At 50.4% G+C, this 9882-nt stretch overlaps 1 long non-coding RNA gene across 1 annotated transcript; it reads left to right on the forward strand.

Annotated features, from left to right (window-relative positions):
* LOC121057578 lies at nucleotides 1-9882 on the forward strand. The gene is made up of 3 exons (XR_005813848.1): nucleotides 1-168; nucleotides 8031-8217; nucleotides 8589-9882. It is a non-coding gene; the product is annotated as an uncharacterized LOC121057578 (long non-coding RNA).

A 9882-nucleotide genomic window follows, 5' to 3' on the forward strand; every position in this document is an offset into this window, starting at 1 on the left:
TCTTTAGATGCAAATTAATTCTCATCCCACCCTGCTGCCACCCTCCTGGGGATGCTTTTAAATAGAGGTGCTGGGGAGCTGCATGTTGTTGTGTGGTGGTGGCTGGTCCAGGCTGGGCTCTGCTCTGAGAGTGTGGGGTCTGTGGGAAGCCCTACGGCTGAACTAGAGGTAAGATGAGGATGTGTAGTGCTGACAAGGTGGAAAATATGCAGATTTGAGGCTAGAAGTCATTTTTGCTCATGGGTTGCTTGCTGCATCATGTGCATCCCTTGAGAGCACCGGTAGGTGGGTGGGTGGCTGGAGCCCACCGTGCTGGGGATGGAAAACACCCGATTATGGGTTGCCTCCCTGTCCTCCGGAGGAGCCTCCATCTGTATCCTCTGAGCGAGATTGATTTAAATGTTGATGTATCTGTCTGTTGTCTGTAATGAGTTTTATTTTTTAAATAAATAAATAAATAAATCAGCAATCTTTGCCTGAAAAAGGCAAAGCAATAAGCGAGAAATCAGTGAGGCTTTTTCTTCCTTTTATTTTTATAAAATATAGCAGGAATGAAATAGTGGTGATGGTTAAACAATAAATGCCTTCTGTGTGGCTCACTTATATTAGATAAGTCCTGCATCAGCGGGGCTTCATATTTTAGGGTGGACAGAAGATATTCCACCTGGGCAACAGCAATTAGTGCACTTGGCTTTGTCGTTGTGCTTTGTAAATATAATTCAGAGCAGCAGCTAAGCAGATAAGCTTTACCCAGACATAATAAAATGAACATCCTTCTCTTCTGCCTCTGCCGGGATGAGAATTTCTCTGTAGTTGTGCATCTGCTGGGGGAAAATAGCTGGAATAAATTGCTGAGAAACTTGTGAGCAGCAAGCATGGACTGCAACATTAGCAAAATTGCTGTGTAAATGAGTTTTAAAAAAAAAAACAAACACTTGGGAGGGTGTTCTCATTTATACCTTGAGTATCCCTTTGAGACAGACTTGGGTAGGGAGAGGCCTGGGGAGTTGCGTGGCTGTGGGGGCAGAGGGTGATGTCCTTGCCTCAGCCCCTCCCCCAGTAAAATGGGGCCTGGGGGGTCCTTTGCTGGTATGAGGCCTTGCTGCTGGGTTTGGGTTCATAAAGTCAGGAGGCCAAGGCTTTGGGGCCAAACTCCTGGAGAGGCTGGGGTTGAAAAAGGAAGTTTGGTGACATTGGGCTCTAAGAGGACCAAGTGTTTATTTTTTTTAACTGTAAAACTAGCCTTGAATGCACACCCCAATTGTTTGGGTTGGAATATATATACATATTTTTCTCCACCTGTGAAAGTATTATTGCAAACTTCATCAGCTTCTTGCAGAGAAGGGAAGAGAGAACCAAATTTTCTGAACTTTCCGTCCTTGTCTCTCCATGCAACATGCCCACAGGTAGACATGGTGCTGATCCCCTGGGCTGGGTGCTGTCTGAGTCCCATGGGGGGGCTGCTGCATCCCCATCTCTGTGGTTCCCTGCAGGCTGCTGCCCTGGGCACTCCGGGGGGCTCCAGAGGGCTGCCCCGGCAGTACCCCCCAGTATCAGCACCTGCCCTTACAGGTGAGCAGCCTCCCCACCTGCCATGACATCTGCTTCAGGGCTGCTCTAGGTGTTTCCTCTGTGCAGAACTCCAGTTTATATGGACTGATGCACCTCTTTCTCTGCAGAAGCACAGCCCTCGTGCCTGGATGATGACAGCCCCTGCCCTGCCAGCAGGTGCTTGCCAGACCTGCTGCTCCTGCAGGGCTGTGCTTGCTGCTCCTTGTCTGCCCTGGCTCTGTGTAGAAAGCTTCCCTTTGGTAAGAAGGCATGTTGTTCCAGATGCGGGCTCAAGGTTTGAATAAAGCTCTACAATTAAATTACAATAGCTATTAAAAAGAAAGAGCAGGATTCTAATTCTCCCTGTGTTCTGAGCATCCGGTTTCTTTAAACAAAAAATTGAAACCCCAGGGGAGGGCAGTCAGGAACTGGTTACCTAAGGCACGCGAAGCCACTGAGCTGACTTCTGTGTGCGCGTCCCCGTCCTCAGAAGTCACAGCAGGCAGCGGCTGCGATGGGAGGGTTTGCACTGAGGAGAGCGAATGCATCCTGCAAAGTTCTGCAGTGGGAGACCTGGCTGGTGCTCAAGGTGCTGGGAGAAGCCCTGGTGTTCAGGGGAGGTGAGGGGAGTGCTCTGTGCCCTTGCACCCAATGGCTGCTACAAGACGCAGAGGAGTGAGGCAGGGATGTAGCTGAAATGGTGGGAGCAAAGCTGATGTGCAGGTTGGAGGGGACAGATGGACAGCATGTGGATAGAACTGACTCTCTGCTCACCCAGACCTGATGTGAAGTTTGTGGCCAAATCCTTGGGCAGCCATAGAGAACGTGTTTGCTTCTTGTAGAAACACCACTGCCCCCCTGGTCCTCAGTGAAACAGCTTGGAGCACGTGGAAGCTGCTCTGCAGCTCTGGCTTGGAGCTGTCTCTGCTGGGGCAGTGCTTTGTGCAGGCTTGGATGGGCTGCCCAGAGAGGTTGTGGTGTCACCTCCTTGGGGACCTTCAGGGGCCACCTGGATGTGGCGCTGGGCACCCTGCTTGAGGTGGCACAGCTGGAGAAGGAGTTGGGCCAGTGGGACCTGGAGTGCCCCTAGCCTCAGCTTTGCTGTGAAAGGAGAGGGGGGGAAAAGCCCTCCTTGGGCGGAGGATGAAGAATGGGATGGGAATTTGGGGCCAGTGCTGCCAGCCAGGTAATGCTGTATTGCACAGTAATGTACAACAGTCCCCACAGCACTCTTCTCAAATTACATGCAGGAAAACCACCAGGCCAGCACCCCGGGTTGGTTAAGCTCTGATTTCCCCAGCCTTCCCGCATGGCAAGGAAGCAGCAGCTGCCAGATGGAGGCTCCAGGGAAGCTCCCGGTGCTGAGCCCCGTGTGCCCCTGGTGTCATCACTGCCCCATGGACCAGCCTGAAGGGGATGCAGTGCCCGGCCCTGCTGGAGCTGGGCAGGGGATGGGGACAGCAAAGGGGTCACCAGGAGCTGCTGCCTCCCTGCACCACGGGGGAGGCGATGAGCCAGACCCGAAATGTTACGTTTCTCTGGAACAACAGTTTTGCTGCATATTGGATTCTGTTAAAGGAATTCAATTTAGAAAACATTATGCTGGGGAGAGGAGGAGAAGGGCAAAACATTATGGCTAAATAATTTCAATTAACCATTCCAGACCTTTCTTGCTAATTCAGTTGAAATAAGTGCTGCCTGCTCTACGGGGCTGCAGAAGGGAGATGGGGCAGCTCCAGCGACATCCCTCGGCTGGTGGAAGTGGGACTTGAGGCCGTGTTGTTCTGACATTACCAAGCCTTCCTTCTTGAAGAAAAACAGAAAAATCTGGACTGCGAAGTAGAGCTCAAGTGCACTTCATGCAGTCAGTCCTTGCTGCCACTTAACTTGGCGCATATTAAAATTTTCGAGCTAATTCTTAGATCAGTGTAAACATCCAAGTACTGCCTGAAACCAGACAAATTATTTTGCTCAGTTCTGCTTTGGAAAAACAACTCAGAGCCAAATATGAAGCTTTACCAGAAGTTTTTGGCAATCAACCATGCTTTTGAAAGCTAGTAGTTACTCACAGCAAAAGTTAAACTTGCTGCTCGGATTATTGATTATTCTTCATTGACCTTTTAGGCAGCTGCCCTTGGTATTTAGAGACAAACAACTGCCAGGCAGGTCCCCTGACCCAGCTGTGCTTCAGTCCAGTGCTCAGGTTTGGGTGACAAATATTTACATATGCTGAGAATTCCTGGGATTTCAGCTCAGAAATCAAAGGAAGCTGAATACACATGACAGTGTGGGAAGTGCTGTCAGGCCTTGATCTCCTTCTCTGGGCTTGTCCCAGGCTTCAGTGTCACCATTCCTCTGCCAGCTCAAATTTCTGTAGGGAACTTCTTGCCAGCCAGCTCTCGTTCCTTCAGTCCTTTTCTGTGATGTCCTGAAGAAACAAGACTGACTGGTTGGAAATAGCTCTTCTCAGAATGCTTACGTCTCCCCTACTCACTTGTGTAATAAGTCTTCCTCCAGTTGTTTTCCTTTCTTGTGCAAAGACCACGTGGCTTTGTAAGTTCATGAACTTAGAACACGAGTGAGCCTCAGCCCTGGTTACTGACGCAAATAACCATGGGGGATGTGATGCAAACTCAGATCTTTTGGTGTCCTTCTTTTATAGCCCTGTGGAAAATGCTAATTTTCTGCTTGTTCTCTTCAATCTATCAGCTTTCTACTCTTCCATTTTTCAACCTCGGATTTGCTTCACTGCTCTCACTTATGAGGCTTCCTACTGTAGCTGCTTATGAAGAAAGTTCTGGATTTACTCTTAGTGGGAGTGTGGGGTTTTCTGACCCTGTGCTGCTTGGGATCTGCAGGAGCTCAGTATTTAAGGACAAAATGCCGCTGTTCTTTTGCAAAGAGGCTAACAAATGGCATTGTCTCTAGGGATTTTGCTCTTCTCACCCCTTAAACTCCCATCCCCTGCCCCACCATCCACCCAAACCCAGATGGGTTTCCTTATGGGCTGTGCAGTTTTCTCTCCTCTGGTTTGAATGATCCAGGGCTCTTGATGCTGGTTTGTGCATCTTTGCTCTGCCAGGGAGATGCGGCCTGGGAACTGTCAAGGAGGCTGTTTCAAGAGCACTTTAAAGCAGAAATGAAGCTGGTGCCTAAAGAGTAGATAGGACTAATGAAGCTGTTTTATCTTTGCTGGCTGCGTGTATATGGGGTGGGGGTAAGGGGAATCCTACTGTGTGTAGCAAACACATGTAGGGCAAAGCAGTTAATAGGATGAAAATGAAATCAATACCCAAGACTTAATTAAGAAGCTGTTCTTATTCACGTCCCAGGAGAAAGAACCCCCAGATCAGAGATGCTGAACAATTACCAGGTCACTGTCATACACAGGCTGTGTTTCTGCAGGCCCCTGACAACCCAGCAGCCTTACTGAATGTAATTTTCAACGGTCTTCAGTAGATAACAATGGGAGAAAGCAGTGAGGGAGGAAACAAGGATGCAGTCTGGTGGGACACCCAGCTCTGGGAGCTGCTGTTTTGAGTTACAGAGAGATTTGGGTTTAGTCTGTGCCCCCCAAGCCCTATCCGTGGTGTTTGCAGGATTCCTGCAGGGAGAGCATCGCCCTGGGTGAGGGGAGGGTTCAGAGGGCTTCAAGGTGGGATGAGGAGGGAACAGCAAGAGTGCATAATGCTTGTCTTGGAAACCATGAGCTCTCTTGCAAAGGAAAATGAGCCTGATGTTTATTTCTCAGTGAAGTGAAAAATTAAGCCATGCCCGAGAACTAATCCTTTATTAAACTGTCTGAAATAGGAACTGTAAAGACCTCAGTGAAGAGAAATATTCTAAACAGTGAATGGGGCTGCTTGGTTTTTGCATGTTATTGGATGCTGTAGAATCAAGAAAACAACAAATTTTTGATCAAAATAAATGTTTTTTTTGGGGGGGGGTTCTACTTGGTTATAAACAAGCAAGGCAGTTGGAATGGTTGGGAATACAGATAGATGAAGAGCATGCCCAGGAGAGGTGTTTAGAGAGCGTCATGGTCCTGGCAGCACTGCGAGCACAAGGATGTGCCATCCCCCTCTGCTGCTGCTCAGCTCAGGCTGCTAATGCTAGTGGTGACCCTACCAAGGATGCTTTGAAGCCACTGCCAGACCTCATCTCACCGCGCAGGAGGTGCCACCAACTTCACCAGGCTCAAATACCCAATGAGTCAAGTCCTGCTCCCACAGCAGCTCCCGTTTGACTCCTTCCCAGTCAAAAAGAGCGAGCTGGCTGCTGTGCACTGAGCCCTTCTGGCCACCAGACAGCTCCTGGTCCTGGTGGTCTCAGCTCAGCTCTTGGGGGCTTTGGAAAATGGCCTCGTGGGGAGGCAAGGTGACAGCAGTGCTGGTGGCTCAGCTGACTGCCCTGCACATTTCTGTTCCACCCAAGTGATGAGCCTTCTGGTTTTCACTTACTGGGAGATGTCAAGCGGGCACTGAGTCCCCATTCCCTGGCAGAGCAACGTACTCTCCCCTGAATGCTAGCGCGCCATAATTACTGTGTTTAACTTGTAGAGATGCCAGTACCGAGGAAGCTGGCTGTACATTGTACTTCACAGTGGATAAATTTGAACAGTGGACACCCTCATTTGACAGGAACGTGAGGCCTCGCCTCCTCCCCAGGGAGGGAGCAGAGCCCATGGCGGTGCCGTGCTCACGGAGGAGCGCTGAGCAGTCCTTGCTGTGTCTGGTGGAAAGGTCCCGGGCCAGGTAACTGCTGAGAAGCAGCTCTCAGGATGTTAAAGGAAACATCAAGCAGCTGGACATGAAAGGCAGATGGCTCATGCTGGATGCCCTGCCTCCACCCAACCTGCCTTCCTCAGCTGGGCATTGAGCCCCACTTGCTCCTCAGTTTTCTTTCTCCAGGAAAAGTCCAAGGTCCACAGCACATTGAGATGGGGTAACTTCCAATGAGAGCAGGACGGTGGGGTTTGCATTTTTTTTTCCAAATCATGAAAGATTTTCTGTCATTTTAAGACCCTGGTCAATTTCTCTGCTTCCAGAAAACCAAGTGATGGCCCAGGAGCTCCCTGCAAGGAGCAAAAAAGCCATGAGCTCAGACCTAACTTTTTGAAATACATCTGACCTCCTTTTGGATTTCCATGGGTTTTCTTAATGACATAATTTTTTTTCAGTCTTGCAAACAATTTTAACTTCAGTCAGGGAAAAATGATGCAGAGCTCTGCATTAGTCCAACCAGTGACCTCCCAGGGAAGGAAGCAAACCAAAGTGTTCGAGGAGTCATTGTCATCCTTGGTCTTGTGTGTTTGGTGAGGAGGCGGCATCTTCCTGTCTGGCTAGCCTGGAAACAGCAGCCGTGGGCCCTGGGTGTGTTGGATGGTGCCCATCACCATGTTCTTGGTGTTACTGTCACCACTGGGAGCTACAGCAATGGCAGCAGGGTTGCCCCACGGTGCTCCCAGAGACGCAGAGCGCTGCAGTAAGCAGGGGCTGACTTCTCAGCAGCAGGCACACAGCTCCTGAAGGTGTTCGTGAGAATTCAAAGACCTCTTCTGACCACCAGCCTTCACTCACTGCCGAAACTCAGGCAAGAAAATGGGCCTTGTGGTCCTAACTCAGTTTTGCTTTTTTTTATTTATTTTTATTTTTTATCTGCTATTCTTGCCAGTTCTTATGATGTGAAATTGTTAGCTGCCGTTTTTCCTCTACTTTTTTTTTTGGCGATGCTGGGCCTTTTCTGCAGCACTACCCACTGAAAAGCTTGATCAGCTTTGCTGCAATTAGGCACTTTCCCTCATTTATGGGTCAGTCCGTGCAGTTCAGGCACATGCAGCTGTATACAGTGGGGTTCGGAAATACCAACTCTTCAGACATCTGACTTTCCTTGTGATAAATGTTTGGTTGTGGCATGTGCTCTGTTTGCTGATTGAAATTATTTTCTCTGTAATAGAAGCTCTCAATGTCTCTTCTAATGTGAGGAGGAATAATTAAGTCCTCTTGGTAATGCAAATAAATAATGCCATTGGAGAGTCTTGAGTGCATCATAAATCATCAGTGCTGTGTTCCTGAGATGCCACATCCTTGTGTCCTGGTGCTGAATGATTGCAGCGGGGTGTTATCACGCGTCGTGTACCGATCAGCCGCTGGCCCCTAATGCCACCTCTAATGTCACTGCCTGAGGAGGTCAGTGGTGCTGTGGTGTCCCCGAGGCCTGGCTGCAGCCTGTGGCAGTTTAAGTAACCCCTCTGTAACAGCGATGGAGCACCTCAGGGGGTGTGACCACATTTCTTTTCCAAACAGCCCTGTGATGGGGAGAAGCTGCCATTGCTCCATCTGCACTGAGATGTTGGCACTGAAGGTGTGGCCTGGCAGAATCCAGTCCTATGTTATAACTATAACATATGTTTATACACATATTTATCTGCACAGAGATGTATTTAAAAATATATAGCAACATTTGATTATTTTTTTGAGAGTCTTGGAAATCCATACTGAGCATCTGGGCATGGGATCTGTTTCTGTTGTGCTTATTCCTCAAGTCGTAGCCTACGTGCCCTCCCCCTTGGGGCAGGTCTTCTCCAGGGGCTGGAGGAGGCGCTGCTGGGCCTCTGGGGTGCAGCAACCCGGTGCTGAGAGCATCAGGAGTGCCTTGCGGAGCGCGGTAAGTGGGAAGTGCCTCATCTGCAAAGCTTCTTGCTTGGAAGTGAGCGTGTGGTTCCTTCCTGCAGCACTGTGCAGGCTTGGGTTAGTCCAGAAATGCCCAGAGGTGAGTGTTTGGAGCCATAGGGAGAGTTTCTGGTGGAAACTCAGAACCTTAAAGGCTTGAGGTGTCTCTGAGGCTAGGGAGCAGCTGGGCAGGGGAGATGATCACTACTGCAGGCACCTGGGGCCGTGCAGGTGTCTCCGAGCAAGTGGCTTCGGCAGTGGCTTCACCCTCATGCACTGCCAGGAGCTGTTCCGAACAGAGCTAGACACTTTCCTTACATTTTAAAATGTCTCTCTTTGCACGTCACTGTCTCCAATGACCTACAGCAGCTCTGTGGCTGGAAGCTAGAATGTGGATGAAAACCTCAGCTCATCCCTGTGGGTGACCATGAGGCAAAACCTCTGATTGCCTCTGCTGAGGGGAAACCTCTCTGTGCAAAGCACCGGTGACTTGTTGCTGCTCAGAAAAGTTACAGGTTTTTCTGAATGAACGCTAGCAGCTTCCTTCTGCTGAGACAGCCTAGCTTGTTTAGTCTGGCCCTTCCACGGAGTCTGGCACGTGAGCTTGGAAAGCAGCTGCAGGAGCTGCTCAGTGCTGCAGGAGCAGCCGTCTGGCACTCAGGCTGGCTTCTGCATTGCCCAGCCCTGGGAAGGATTTCCTGGGTTGTGGTGGGGAAGCTGGAGCCATCTGTGGGGATGAGAGCCCCAGCTTCCCTGAGGTCAGCGTCTCAGGAAGGAGAGCGCACAGGGGGCAGCGAGTGCTCTGTTCCTGCCTGCTCCTAGTGCTTGTGGGAATCAGCAAGGAGTGGCCAAATGCCTGGGCATACACCTAAAGAGACGTCTGTTCGTTCTGAGGATGCAGAACTCAGCACCAGCCCTGAGGCCCTGTCTTGTGCTCCTGATGGAGCTGTAACCAGAGCTCTCCAGAGATGTTCCCAATGCCCAGGAGAGCTGAGGTCTCTGCACCACACAGGTGGTTGCAAATGTCCCTCAGCAATTTCCATTGCAAATCATCCATGTCTTGAAGCATTGCATATGCCAGAAACTGATTCTGTTCTGGAGGCCACCATGCTGTGTGCCGGGGTTGTGCTGGCTGCTCAGCACAGGGAGAGGAGACAAACCTGACGCTTCCCCATGTGGGATGTCCTCGCCCCTGGCTGTGGGATGGTGGCCCCAGTGGCCCTGTTGTGGCCACAGAGCAGGGCGAGAGAAGCTTCAGTTCTGTCGGTGCTGGAGCCTGAGGAAAATCCCAAGGCTGCAGCCAGCAGCCCCAAGGACAGACCCTGGGCTCCATGGCTGGGGCAGCTTCTGCAGGATGTCTGCTTGTTGTGCTCATTGTGACGGGCAATTTTCCCCCCAGTGAGGCCGGTGGCTGTGATATCAGGCTGGGCAGCATTTTTCCTCCAGTACAGGTCCCCACCTGCTTCCCTGCAGCTCTGGGTTTCTGGCCTCCCTCCCCTGGCATCCTGCATCAGCTCAGAGCAGCTGGTACTTCCTTGCCAAAGGGAACAGCACCTTAAATAAAATCCAGGTGGCTGCCTCTATTTGTTTTACTCAGGGCTGACACTGGGTAGCACCCTATCAGCCCCTCTGTGCTGGCTCTGTTACCTGAAGAAAATCT

Source organism: Cygnus olor, chromosome 19 (genome assembly GCF_009769625.2).
Source record: "Cygnus olor isolate bCygOlo1 chromosome 19, bCygOlo1.pri.v2, whole genome shotgun sequence".
Classification (NCBI taxonomy): Eukaryota; Metazoa; Chordata; class Aves; order Anseriformes; family Anatidae; genus Cygnus; species Cygnus olor.